Raw genomic sequence first — 14,261 nt, 5'->3', positions numbered from 1 at the left:
CTGTATGTACTAAATACTGTATCCAGTATTTAGTTGATATTGAAAATAGCTGTGCAAGAACTTGTGTACTGCTGAACGCTCTGGACACTTTGTTGTTAGATTGGAGAACATTCCTATGGACTGGCAGACTGGATGATGATTTGCAAATTTAAAGAGAAGGACCAGAGGGTGTGTGGCAAATAATATGTTTCAGGCTATGTGGTTCAGTTGAACCACACCTTTAAGCTTTCAAAATTACCTTTCAATTATGTAAAGCATCTGGGTCAACTGCTCCCTTCAGGTGACATGTTAGGCTGTTTTGGCAATGGTAAATGGTAAATGGTCTGCACTTATATAGTGCTTTTCTACCTATTTTTCCAGATATGCCCATGGGAAGAAACCACAACAATCTAGAGACACTATATATCTCATCTAGCCTGGAATGAGATATGTGCTGGGAAGAAGGATGTCTGAAACACTTCAGATGAGCAAATGCATGGATGTCTTGTCTTTATACTCATTGATAATGTAAGACCTTCACCCAAAATAATATTCAGAGCCAGAGGTTGCACACTAGAGCAAGAATTCTCTAAATAACTTAATAGCTAACCTTTTTATTCATGAAAATAAAACTATTTGATAATGTTTTTTGAATAAAAGCTTTTTCTATTTGTGTTTTTTTTTTTTTCATTTTTACTAACACAGAAAAATATGACAATGAAAGAAAGAGCAGTTTATCATAATTCCACCTTCTCATGTCTGGGACGCTCAAACTGTGTTCTGTTCCTGTTAAGAGGAGAAAGAAAAGCAAAATTCTATTTCCCATTTTCACTTTGCTTTGTGATTTGTGTTGTGTTGTGATGGATGAAACACACTCTGGCATTATTTTATTCTACCACACAAGCAGTGGATGCAGAAGCAAAACATTTGCTGTATTTTGCTTCACTATCAGATTAAACAGTTGATACTTTTAAATTTCACTGGCGTGTTACAACCTTCTAACAAAACTGACATCTTAATGAACAATGTTTGGTATTTTCTACAATACTTTACTGGAAATTCATACCAGGAACTAGAAAGCAGGAAAAAAGAAACACCACAATACTTGCGAAGACAAAAAATAGTTTGAGACTATGTTAAGCTTTTAAAGTTCCAGCTATCAGAAGTGGTTTTGGCTGCCAACAATTCAATTCAATTCAATTCAACTTTATTTATATAGCGCCAGTTTACAACAAAGTCATCTCAAGGCACTTTACATAATAAAGTCCAGACTACACAAGTATGTAGAGGCAACCCAACAAATCCCCTTTGAAAAAACTCCCTTTAACAGAAGAAACCTCCAGCAGAACCAGGCTCAGGGTGGGCGGCCATCTGCCTTGACCGGTTGGGGTGAGTGGAAAGTGAAGGGAGAAAAGAAAAGAGCAACAAAAAGCAACAACAAAACATTATACAGGTTGGTAGGACACAAAATTAATAGCATACAGTGGTGACAAATAAATGTATAGAGAAAAGGAGGAGGGGAGCTCATTGCACTTGCGGGAGTCCCCCAACACTCTAAACCTATAGCATCTTAAGTAGGAGCTAGTTCAGGTTGTATGAGCAGTTTTAACTATAAGCTTTATCAAAAAGGAAGGTGTCTGCAGTCAGAGAGGGTGTCTGCCCCCTGAATTTGGATTGGAAGCTGGTTCCACAGGAGAGGAGCTTGATAGCTAAAGGCTCTGCCTACCATTCTACTTTTGCAAACTCTGGGAACCATAAGTAGACCTTTATTCTGGGATCTAAGTGGTCTAATCGGGCGATACACAACTATGAGATTTTTTAAATATGATGGAGCTTGACCATTAAGAGCTTTGTATGTAAGGAGGAGGGTTTTGAATTCTATTCTAGATTTTATGGGAAGCCAATGGAGAGAAGCTAGTGAAGGTGAAATATGATCTCTCTTCCCTAATCCAGTCAGCACTCTTGCTGCAGCATTTTGGATTAACTGAAGGCTTTTTATTGAGTTATTAGGACACCCCAAGAGTAGGGAATTACAGTAGTCCAACCTAAAGGTAACAAATGCGTGGACTCGTTTTTCTGCATCATTTTGAGACAGGATGCTCCTAATTTTGGCAATGTTCCGTAGGTGGAAGAATGCTGTTCTAGGGATTTGTCTTATAAGTGACGTAAACGCCAAATGCTGGTCAAAAATAACTCCAAGGTTCCTCACCGCAGTACTGGAGGCCAAAGTTATGTCATCTAAAGTAGCTATGTTGTTAGACAGCATATTTCTCATCTTTTTAGGCCCAAAGAGAATAATTTCAGTTTTGTCTGAATTTAGAAGTAGGAAATTGTAGGACATCCAGGTCTTTATGTCTTTTAGACATGCTTTAAGTTTGACTAATTGGTTAGTATCTTCTGGTTTCACAGATAAATAGAGCTGGGTATCATCTGCATAGCAGTGGAAGTTTATGGAATGTTTCATAATAATTTTGCCTAAAGGTGACATATACAGATTGAAAAGTATTGGTCCTAACACAGAGCCCTGTGGAAACAGCAGTCAGATAAGTCATTCTTCCAACACTGTTGGTTCTTGAGATTTTTAAAAGATTATATCACATCAGAGCAGCACGACATTCAGCATATCAATACTGGGTGTGATTCTTGTTGCTAATTGAATGAGCAAATTATAAGTCATGAGCCTTACTTTCTCTTTCAGAATGCATTGTTTTCAGTCAAACGAGGACATCGGGAGAGAAAGATTGGTTCTAAAAAAAACTGCTGCTTTAGGTAAGAGCTGTTTCATACTCACTATATTATTCACTATTTTGTGAGATTGTTCTCAGGATGTTTGGAATAATGAGTCCAAATAAATCCTTCCAAATGTGTGTGAATGAACTTTGACTTTTTAAAACCAAAATAAAAGTTTGTAACATAGGTGGACTGCAGGGGTAAACAGTTCTAAAGTGGTGCATTGATTTGCATTTGACAATCTTTAGTCTTTTCACTGAATGCTTTGTTCTGGCAAACAGTTTAGATTATAATAATATAATGATTCATAATGTATAAATAATGAAACAAAATGACTTAGTGTTGCTCGTATCCTGAAGTGTATTTAGACTAAATATGACTACTTGGGCCAAAGCTAGTCCTGATCTTGGTATGTGTAGTCAGGGATGGTGAGTGTTTTTGTTTTCTGGTAGTTAAATATGTATTTTCTTTAATAGACAGCTCTTTTACATTGTTTTATTTTATTTTTTTTAAGTTTCCCATCTTCTGTTGTGTCCTGAAACACAATTAAACTGTTATGTCTCTTGTGCATGTCTGACCCACATATGTCTTTGAGGGGATGTTCAACAACTTGTTCAACAACTGTCTGTTTGTAAACTCATTCATAACCTAAATCTGTCACTCACACTAAACTCTGATAAAACTAAATGGGTGAGAAAGGTGCTCCTATATGAATAATTCAGGAAGCATGCATCATACATGTTAGGATATGATCCTGCGACTGTGGCGCAGGAAGGTAGAGCGGTTGTCCACCAATCTCACAGTTGTTTTGGTTCAATCCACGGCTCCTCCGGTCACATGTCGATCAAGACACTGAACCCCAACTTAGTTGCTCCTGATGAGTGTTGGCCAGCTGCATAGCAGCTCCCCCATCGGTGTATGAATGTGTGTGTGATTGTGAGTGTGAATGGGTAAATAAGAAGCAGTGTAAAGCGCTTTGAGTGCCAATAGGTAGAAAAGCGCTATATAAGTGCAGACCATTTACCATGTATGTAACATTTGACTGAAGAATAGAAAATCTGTCATTTCTGATCAAGAAAACAAAAGTCTTCTAAAAGATGTTTTGAGGTTTTGCCTCCAAAGCATTTCCCAAACAAAAGCAACCACACAAAAGCAGAAAAGTCAACTGGTTTATGGTGCAGTGTTCATAAATGTTTTATCTCAAAACAGTCAAGATGTACCCGTGCTGCTGGCTCGTCCTGGTTGCTCTGATCCCTGTGACCTTAGGCACCAACCCTGGAGTAAATGTCAAGCTAACACGGAAAGGCCTTGAATATGGTAACACTCGCTGCAAACTTTACTTCTATTAGGTGATAAACAGGTTATGTCATGGGCTCTATCATCAAGTTTAGTCTTGTTTTAGGCAGGCAACTGGGGTTGGCTTCAATCCAGCAGGAACTCAAAAGCATCAAAATCCCGGATATTTCAGGGACAGAGCGTGTGTTTCCCATTGGAAAAGTCCAGTACAGCCTGTCAAAGTAAAGCACCGTCACTGTAATATTTCAGGTGCTATAAGTTTGTGTCTTTGTAAACGGGTATATTGATTCTTCTAGTTTGCAGATAGTAAATGTGGGATTTCCACAGTCTGCAGTGGATCTGGTGCCAGGTACTGGTGTGAGACTGTCTATCAGTAATGCTTTCTTCAGTCTGCATGGGGACTGGAGGGTCAAGTACCTCGTAATAATGTGAGTGGCCAAAGATTTCTTCTTTGAGCTGTACCGTTGAGTGCATTTTGTGATATTTCTGCTGCAGCAGTGACTGCTCTCTATCAACAGAAAGGACAGCGGCTCTTTTGACCTGAATGTGAACGGACTCACTATCACTACAAGTATCGCCATCAGGAGTGATGAGACAGGCCGACCTGCAGTCAGTAGTGTCGGCTGTGCAGCCAGTGTCGGCAGTGTCAGCATCAAGTTTCACGGTGGAGCCAGGTAAAACAAAGCTTTCTGCCTGCTACGTTTGTAATTATCTGACAGAATAGGAATTTCCAGTTTTAAATGTCATGCTGGACAGACTGCAAACACTCCTATTTCTTGTATTTCCTGTTTGTTGCAGTTGGCTGTACAATCTGTTCACAAGCTTCATTGATAAGGCATTGCGTGATGAAGTAGCAAAAAAGGTGAGAGGAAACCAGCCTTAAACTCGCTGTCATATACATCTGAACTAGTTGGGGGCCAAACTCACAACAGATGCTCCTGGCATAAAATTTAAAAGTGGCATTAAATGGAAAATACAGATGGTGTCAGTGTCCAGTTTTGGGAGCAGAATATTTGCTTTTCCATTCAGAAATCACTGTTTGATATGACACAGAGTTTCTCTGTTCTTTATTGTTGCAGCTCTGCCCTCTGGTGAATAATGCAGTATCTAATTTGAACCCTCACTTAAAAACTCTCAATGGTAAAAAAAAATCCTGTCACATAAATTATTAAGATGTTATAATTGTGCTGAACATATAACTGATTTTATACCATACTGCAGTTTTAGCCCAGGTGGACAAGTATGCAGAGATTGAATATTCAATGGTGTCCTCGCCCACGGTGTCATCGTCTTCTATAGACTTGAACTTAAAGGTAAAGAATTACATTTCAGAATCTAAAAAGTAAGCATAAAGACACAGATGATTTCTTACTTTATCGTCTCTTCTTCCGCTCTGTAGGGTGAATTTTACAACATCGGGAAGCACCAGGAGCCTCCAGTCTCCCCCACACTCTTTTCCCTGCCGTCCCAGAACAACAACATGCTGTACATGGGTTTTTTCTGCCTTCACCGCCAACTCTGCAGCCTTTGTCTATGATAAAGCTGAAGTCTTTAATCTCTACATCACAGATGATATAGTGAGTCTCCTGCTCCTGGCTTATTCACTTTTCGTGGGGTCACAATGGTCTAAAAACTCTCACTCTGTCACAACAGATCCCTCAAAGCTCTCCCATAAGACTCAACACTAAATCGTTTGGAATCTTCATCCCACAGGTGAAAACACACACCTCTGTTTTCATAATCAGAATGATTTCCTGTGGCGATTTGTCAGATATGTCATGGTATATTTTCAGATTGCCAAGCTCTACCCAGGCCTGATGATAAAACTGCTGGTGAAGACGGTGAAAACTCCTATCATCAGTTTTCAACCCAACAACATAACCATCCAGGCCACTGGCACAGTGACGGCCTACGCCATCCAACCCACCGCCATACTGTCCCCTCTTTTTGTCCTGAACTTAGTAGGTTACACAGATGAAACAATAACAAGCATTAGTGTGCTTTAGATTATAAGTAAACAAAAAAACTCAATTTTCACAACTTTGTTTACAGGGCACCAGTGTCAGCACCCAGATGTTTGTCACTGAAATGAGGCTGGCTGGAGCTGTCAGCCTTAACAAGTGAGTTACTAAAAAATCAACACTCGTTCTCAGAAGGGAAAAAATGGGGCCAAAAGGTCTTCGTAATGAACGTTGCAGTCTAATTTTGCCTCATTTGCACAGAATGGATCTGACCCTGGGGACAAGTTATGTTGGGGCGTTTCAGGTGAGAGCTGCATTTTAACATGAGTCATAGTGTCATTCACCAGCAGTACAAGTCTAACAATCTAACTCTAACCTACAGGTCAAATCCCTTGATAAGGTCCTCCGAACGGTGCTCGAACTGGTAGTGATACCCAAAGTGAATGGTGAGTTGCTGTATTTTCAGTGTTTTCTCAAAATGAAATAGGTGCCAGGCCATGTACTTGCTGCTGCACACAGAGTAAAGCCAAGTTTTGTTAACTTCTAGGGTCATTTTTTAGACCCTCATTTGAATTTCAAATCAAAGATCCGCAGCACAAAAACAGACTTCGCCCTTTTAATGTCATAGCCAAAAACCAGTGGGTTTACAGTCGCCATGCAGTGAGCTGATTTCTCAACTGTCAAATAAAGGACAATCTTATTATCTGTACTTAGGTTAGTGACATTATCCATCTATACGACTGTACATTTAGTGTTTTTAATGCTTCCAGAATCAGGTTAGGTCTTTTCAATGGATCACGCTGGTTTCTTTTCAATCTGTGTTATATCTTAAAACAGTCAGATGGCTTTTAACTATGTAGGTTGTGCTTTATGATTACATGTTGTAGTAACTTTTCTGCACATCAAATCCGATTTTTGTTTCTCTAAATGTGTTAATTTTGCTTCATAGCTCAACTTGCAAAGGGATACCCACTTCCTGCATTTGGGAAGATGAAACTTGTGAATACCCAGCTTCAGGTCCTAAAGGTCAGAGACATGGCATTTTCTATATTACTGCAGTGATTATTATAGTTTCTTTATGAGGGTTAATTCATGATCTAAAAGCTATTAATAACCATTAACTGTTTTTCTCCCCTAGGACTACATGCTGATTGGGACAGATGTTCAGTTCATGGCTTGAAATTTAATCCAGAAAATTCCCATGGTTTACTTTTGCACCAGGGGATGGAGCCACGAATGAGCACACAGAGCCATTATACAACTACTACAATTACCAGCTTGAGAAATAGTTTGCATCTTGATTTTGCTTTAAATTGTTACCCTTTTTGTATTTTTATGCATCATCTTAAATGATCAGCTTTTCTACATAGAAAATGCAAATGAGGGGCAGTGAGTTTTTCCCATCAGTGTCAGTGCAGTGCTGTCATAACACAGGATGTTTTGCAGAATGAGATTCACTGTTGTCGCCACAATCATCTCTTCCAAACTAACATGCTCCTTTCAAAGCCGATTACAGAGCTTTATGCTGACTTTACGCGGGTTCTTTCTCAACGTTTCTGTCTGTGTAACTCACCCAGCAAATCTACACTTGTGCTGATCAAGGGTGTTTGGGTTTTTTTTTTACTGCAGTTAAGGAAAAAAATGCTTTGACATCAATCACACACCACTCATTCAGACAAAAACCAATCTGTCACAGTACTGTGTATTAAATGATCCTAGAGGGTTTCAGTATCAGTTTAATACAAACATAAACACGTTTGGTGCTGACTGTTTAAATATCAATGCAGTTTTCATAGCTCAACACAATTGTCCAGTTTGTCTTCAAAAGTCCGATGAGAAGAAGGAAGTGTGGCAGTCTGTCTTTACAAACTAAAAGCCAATTTCCTGTGAAGTCACCTCTGTCTATCAATGGCAAGTTTCAATCATGCTGGTGTCTGACGCCACATGTTCATCAACCTGATGCCTAGACAGAGGCTTACAGTGTGCCACTGTGTCTCTCAGGGAGCTGTGACTCAGGGCTCGACCTCTCAGAGTCTGGGAGTTAGACGAAAATATCAATATTGAAAGACACAAAACCTCAAACATAAATGAAATGATACAGAAATATCTCAAAGGAGAATTTGATATTTGTAAAGCTACTGACTGATGAGTGTTAAATGGATTTTCCATATGGTAATCTTCATTTGTCCTATGATATTATAGTTAAAAGCCTTTTACATGATTCTATTAAAACATCTGAACTACTGGAATGGATTTTTATTTGAGCATGAGAATACAAACATTTCAATTTGAAACTGCTGAAAAACATACGTAAATGCACCCAATACTCGAGGTAATGATCATGGGTCAAATTTCTAATAGCCATATTAGCAACTTTCTCCTGAATTGGGTATGTGACATTTCATTTTTCCTACTGAGCCTCACCAGCTACAAATTATACAACGGAGCTTAACTGAAGGTATTGGCCATATCAGTCAGGCTTTATTTGAAAAGACATGCTGACTCTTTGTAGCTGCATCACCTCCATGAACTGAGCCCTACCTTTACGAGCACATAGTCTCCAGCATTAATAGGTCCAGTGTTGGATTCTGAAGTATGAACAGCATCATCCTCTTTGGGGAAAATCACTTTCATATTGCCATCAGTTCTCCCACACAGGTCCTTGGCAGATCTTTTACTTTCCTGCATAAAAATGGAAACTTGAGCTAAGCTGTGTTGCCTTGTGACAGGTTCAAGTCCCCTTAGTACACAGGTACAGGACTTCAACGTTTATCCATAATATGCAGAGTTATTAATTATAGTTTAGACTTAGAAACAATGAAGTCTTCCCTTCCCCTAAGAGAGTGTAAAGTTTATAAGCTGATGATTAACTTTCTTCCACCTTCAATAAATGTTAAAAGCACATATTCTGGAAAAATTACCAACTAGTGTTATGCCCTCTGCCCATCTTCTTTTCCTTTTCAGCTGTTCCCTTTCATGGGTCGCCACAGCAACACATCTAATATTATATATAAATAAATATTGAGTGATACAAAGCTATATCCCTGTTACTTTTATTATTAATTTAAAGAGTACATGGCATGGACAAGGCTAGAAAATAACCTGTGACACAGCTTTTACAGTTTTGGTCTAAATTGTGACTATAATGATGTTTGGCTCCACATGCACTAACAGGTAAGAAACTCAATTGTAATGGAAGCAGTAGCAGTTTGGAGAAATGAGATAAGCAACAGTAGCAGTAAAAGAAAGTAATGCAACCGCAAGGGGGCACAAGTTAGTGTTTTCTTGTGCCAGTCCCAAGTCTGGATAAATGCAGATGGTTGTGTCAGGAAGCGCATCCGACGTAAAACACATGTTAATTTAAAATTGCGATTCATGACAATGACTTCCGTACCTGATCGGTCAGGGCCGGGGTTAACAACGACCGCCACAGCTGCTGTTGACCTACAGGGTACCGGTGGAAATTAAGTTTTTCCTGAAAGAGGAGTTTGTGAGGAATGTTCTAGAGGTGAAAAGAGTATCAGACAGGTTGATGAGTCTGAAGTTATACCCCACAGGTAGGATGTGAGTTGAAAGAGAAGGAGAAATTCTGGAGTGAGTTAGATGAAGTGATGCAGAGCATCCCCAGAGGTGAGAGAGTGGTGATTGCGGCAGCTTTTCCCTTCACCTACATATCCATTATATGTAGGTGAAGGGAACAGAGGTGATGAGAATGTAATGGGCAGATTTGGTCTTCAGGACATATGGTGGTAGACTTTCCAAAGAGGATAGAAATGGCTGTAGTGAACACTTTCTTCCAGAAGAGGCAGGAACATAGGGTGACGTATAAGAGTGGAGGTAGAAACACTCAGGTGGACGACATCTTGTGTAGACGTTGTTATCTGAGAGAGACCAGTGGCTGTAAAGTATTGGTAGGGGAGAGTGTAGCCAGACAACACAGGATGGTTGTGTGTAAAATGACTCTGGTGGTGAGGAAGATGAAGAGGACAAAGGCAGAGCAGAGGAAGAAGTGGTGGAAGTTGAAAAAGGTAGAATACTGTGTAGTTTTCAGGGAGGAGCTGAGACAGACTCTGGGTGGTCAGGACATGCTTCCAGATGACTGTAACACTACAGCTAATGTTATCAGGGAGACACATAGGAAGGTACTCGATGTGTCATCTTGATAGAGGAAAGTGGACAAGGAGACTTGGTGGTGGAACGAAGAAGTTCAGGAGTGTATACAGGGAAAAAGGTTAGCTAAGAAGAAGTGGGACACTGAGAGGACTGAAGAGAGTAGACACGAGTACAGGGAGATGCAGCGTAAGGTGAAGGTAGAGGTGGCAAAAGCCAAACAAAGAGAATATGAGGACTTGGATGTTAGGTTGGACACTAAAGAGGGAGAGGTTGATTTGTACAGGTTGGCCAGAGAAAGACAGAGAGATGGGAAGGATGTGCAGCAGGTTAGTGTGATTAAAGATAACACTATGTATTGACAGGTGCCAGGAGTTTGATGGGAAGAGGAAAGGAGAACTTTGAAGAGTTGATGAATGAGGAAAATGAAAGAGAACGAAGAGTAGAAGAGGTGACTGGTGTGGAGCAGGAAGTAGCAAAGATTATGAGTGAAGAGTATGAGTGTAGTGAGGAGGACGTTGAAGAGGATGAAGAGTGGAAAGGCAGTTGGTCCTGATGACATACCTGTGGAGGTATGGAAGTGTCTAGGAGAGGTGGCAGTGGAGTTTCTGACTAGTTTGTTTAACAAGATCTTGGCTGAGGACTGGAGGAGAAGTGTACTGGTGCCCATTTTTAAGAACAATGGACATGTGCAGAGCTGTGGCAGCTACAGAGGAATAAAGATGATGAGCCAAACAATGAAGTTGTGGGAAAGAGTAATTGAAGCTAGGCTAAGGGCAGAGGTGAGCATTTGTGATGTGAGCAGTAATATGGTTTCATGCTTAGAAAGAGTACAACAAATGCAGTATTTCCTTTGAGGATGCTGATGGAGAAGTCCATAGAAGGTCATAGGGAGTTGCATTGTGTCTTTGTAGATTTAGAGAAAGTGTATGACAGGCTGCCGAGAGAGGAGCTGTGGTATTGTATGAGGAAGTCTGGAGTGGCAGCGAAGTATGCAAGTGGTGAAGGACATGTATGAGAGCTGTAAGACCGTGGTGAGGTGTGTTGTAAGTTTGACAGAAGAGTTCAAGGTGGAGGTGGGTCTGCATCAAGGATCAGCTCTGAGCTCCTTCTTGTTTGCTCTGGTGATGGACAGGCTGACAGATGAGTATAGACAGGAAACTCCATGGACTTTGATGTTTGCAGATGAAATTGTGATTTGTAGTGAGAGCAGGGAGCTGGTGGAGGAAAATCTAGAGAGCTGGAGGTCTGCTCTGGAAAACAGAGGAAAGAAGCTTAACCGCAGCAAGACAGAAAACATGTGTGTGAATGAGAGGGACCCAGGTGGAACGTTGAGGTTACAAGGAGCAGAGGTGAATAAGGTGCAGGTCTTTAAGTACTTAGGGTCAACGGTTCAGGGCAATGGGAAGTGTGAAAAAGATGTGAAGGCGAGTGCAAGCAGGTTGGAACGGGTGGAAAAAAGTGTCAGGTGTGTTGTGTGATAAAAGATTATCAGCAAGAATGAAAGGAAAGGTGTTCAAGACAGTGGTGAGACCAGAGATGTTGTTTGGCTTAGAGACAGTGGCACTGAAGAAAAAACAGGAGGCAGAGCTGGAGGCAGCAGAGCTTAAGATGTTGAGGTTCTCTTTGGGAGTGACGAGGTTGGACAGGATCAGGAATGAGGACCTCATGTTAGATGTTTCCGAGATAGAGTCAGAGAGGCCAGATTGAGGTGGTTTGGACATGTTCAGAGGAGAAACTGTGAATATATTGGTAGAAGGATGCTGAGGTTTGAGCTGCCAGGCAGGAGTTCTAGAGGAAGACCAAAGAGGAGATTAATGGATGTTGTGAGAGAGAACATGAAGTTAGTTGGTGTGCGAGAAGAGGATGCAGAGGACAGCGTTAGATGGAGGCACATGATTTGCCGTGGCAACCCCTCGAAAGGAAAAGAAGAAGAAGCAGTAAAAGAAAGTGTCTGGTCAAAAAAATAAATAAATAGACACTCTGCTCATTTCACTATTCAAGAGCACATAGGTAAAAGCTTCTAAGTTAATAAAAAGATTCTGTGTGCAAATTCAACGACTGATCAGAAAGTTTGAAGGTCACTTCCTGAAGTTAACTGTGTGTGCAAGAAAAAAACCCTTTTCTCATAAAAGTGCAAATTAACCCTTTCTTTAAGAACATGATTAGAATACTGGTGGCACATTTGTTTGAGATTAAACTAAACTAGATGGATGATCATTATGGGGCGGCTATAGCTCAGTTGGTAAAGGCAGTTGCTTACGGACCACGGGGTGAGTGGTTTGATCCCTGGCCCTGGCTATATGTCGAAGTGTCCCTGAACCCCTAACAGCCCATTCCCCCTCCCCAGCGATGCAAGACCGGTCCAAGCCCAGTAGAAATTGGGGAGGGTTACGTCAGGAAGGGCATCCGGCGTAAAAACTGTGCCAAATCAACATGCGGACAATGATTATGTGTGGCGACCCCGAACTCACGGGATAAGCCGAAAGGAGAGTAGTAGTAGTAGATGGATGATCATTATCTTTGACCTACGGTTGTGACTCAGATGTCTTTGTTTACTACTCACTAGATGTCACTAGAGCTCTGCATCAGCATCGCTTGCTTTTAAACCACACCCCTCTCAGTTTTTGTCCTGCTCTAAAGAAAGTTTGTTCATAAGGCACATTCTTAGAATTTGACATGGTTTTGTAATTCCTGGGATTTTAAATAAAGTTGAAGAATATGAGGTGTAATAATGATTAAGTGTTAATTTATTATCCTAAAACATTTAAAAAATCAGTGCCAGAGCACGACATCCTCACTCTATACTTATTATACAGTACACACGCAGCAATTTCATGTATATCTCTTTTCAGTCATCACAGATACACAGACTTACAGTTTGATGTTGAAAGAGCCAAAGTATTTGCTGTGGGGACCCCAACTTAGTCCGTTTCTTTCACAGTCCACTATGCAAGAAACCCATTGGAGCTGTGTGTCAGTTAGTTTGTGATGATTTGTAAGAGCACGGCTTTGTTTTCGGTTATGCACCATAGTGAGCACAGTACAAACTAAACGAGCCAATTGGTCACATTGCACTGATTTATCCAATATTTAGTTGATATTGAAAATAGCTGTGCAAGGGGGTGGCTATAGCTCAGGTAAAGGCAGTTGCCTACAGACCACAGGGTGAGTGGTTTGATTCCTGGCCCTGGCTATATGTCAAAGTGTCCCTGGGCAAGACACTAACAGTCCCTTCCCCTCCTCAGCTGTGCTGTGCCGGTCCAAGCCCGGTAGAAATTGGGGAGGGTTGCGTCAGGAAGGGCTGTGCCAAATCCAAATGCGGACAATGATCCGCTGTGGCGACCCTGAACTCTCGGGATAAGCCGAAAGGAGAATAGTAGTAGTAGATTGAAAATAGCTGTGCAAGAACTTGTGTACTGCTGAATGCTCTGGACACTTTGTTGTTAGATTGGGGAACATTCCTATGGACTGGCAGACTGGATGGTGATTTGCATATTTAAAGAGAAGGACCAGAGGGTGTGTGGCAAACATTGACACACAATATTTTTCAGACTATGTGGTTCAGTTGAACCACCACCTTTAAGGTTTCAAGATTACCTTTCAGTTATGTAAAGCATCTGGGTCAACTGCTCCCTTCAGGTGATATGTTTTTACCTCAAGTGAGTTTGAGACTTTGGGTATTTCAAAGTGTTATTAACAAGTGAGGGTAAAATGGAGTTTGGTTGGGGTGAAGAAAATGAAAAGTCAGAAGGCAAATCATCTTATTGGCCTGTCAACCTTATGTTCCAACCCTCACCTCATGCGCTTTGGGTAGCAAAGAAAAGAGACCGGGGAAAAAGATAATGAGGTCAGACATCTAGTGTACAATCATTGCTCCTCTGCATTGAAAGGACCTAGTTAGGCTGTTTTGGCAATGGGACTTTCCAGATATGCCCATGGGAAGAAACCACAACAATCTAGAGACACTATATATCTCATCTAGCCCGAAATGAGATGACCCGAGTCATTATGTGTCTTATTGTTATGATGTCTTTTTCTCCTACTCCTGTGTTTTTGTGTGGGTGTGTTTTGTGTGGGTGTGTCCGAGAGGGTGGGGTTGAGCCCCAGGTGGTTGGCACGGATTGGGCCATTCAAACTCATTGTCGCCACCTGATTGAACAGGATGGAGCGGCCTTCTCCATG

General features: G+C 41.0%; 1 pseudogene; it reads left to right on the top strand.

The window, feature by feature from the left end:
• The first annotated feature begins 2,677 nt into the window (after positions 1-2,677).
• Positions 2,678-8,211, top strand: LOC137127790 (bactericidal permeability-increasing protein-like; annotated as a pseudogene).
• Positions 8,212-14,261: the final 6,050 nt, after the last annotated feature.

The sequence above is a fragment of the Channa argus genome, chromosome 5 (assembly GCF_033026475.1).
Source record: "Channa argus isolate prfri chromosome 5, Channa argus male v1.0, whole genome shotgun sequence".
Lineage (NCBI taxonomy): Eukaryota > Metazoa > Chordata > Actinopteri > Anabantiformes > Channidae > Channa > Channa argus.
Note: the sequence above shows the minus strand (reverse complement) of the source record. Positions and strands in the feature narration are given on the sequence as shown.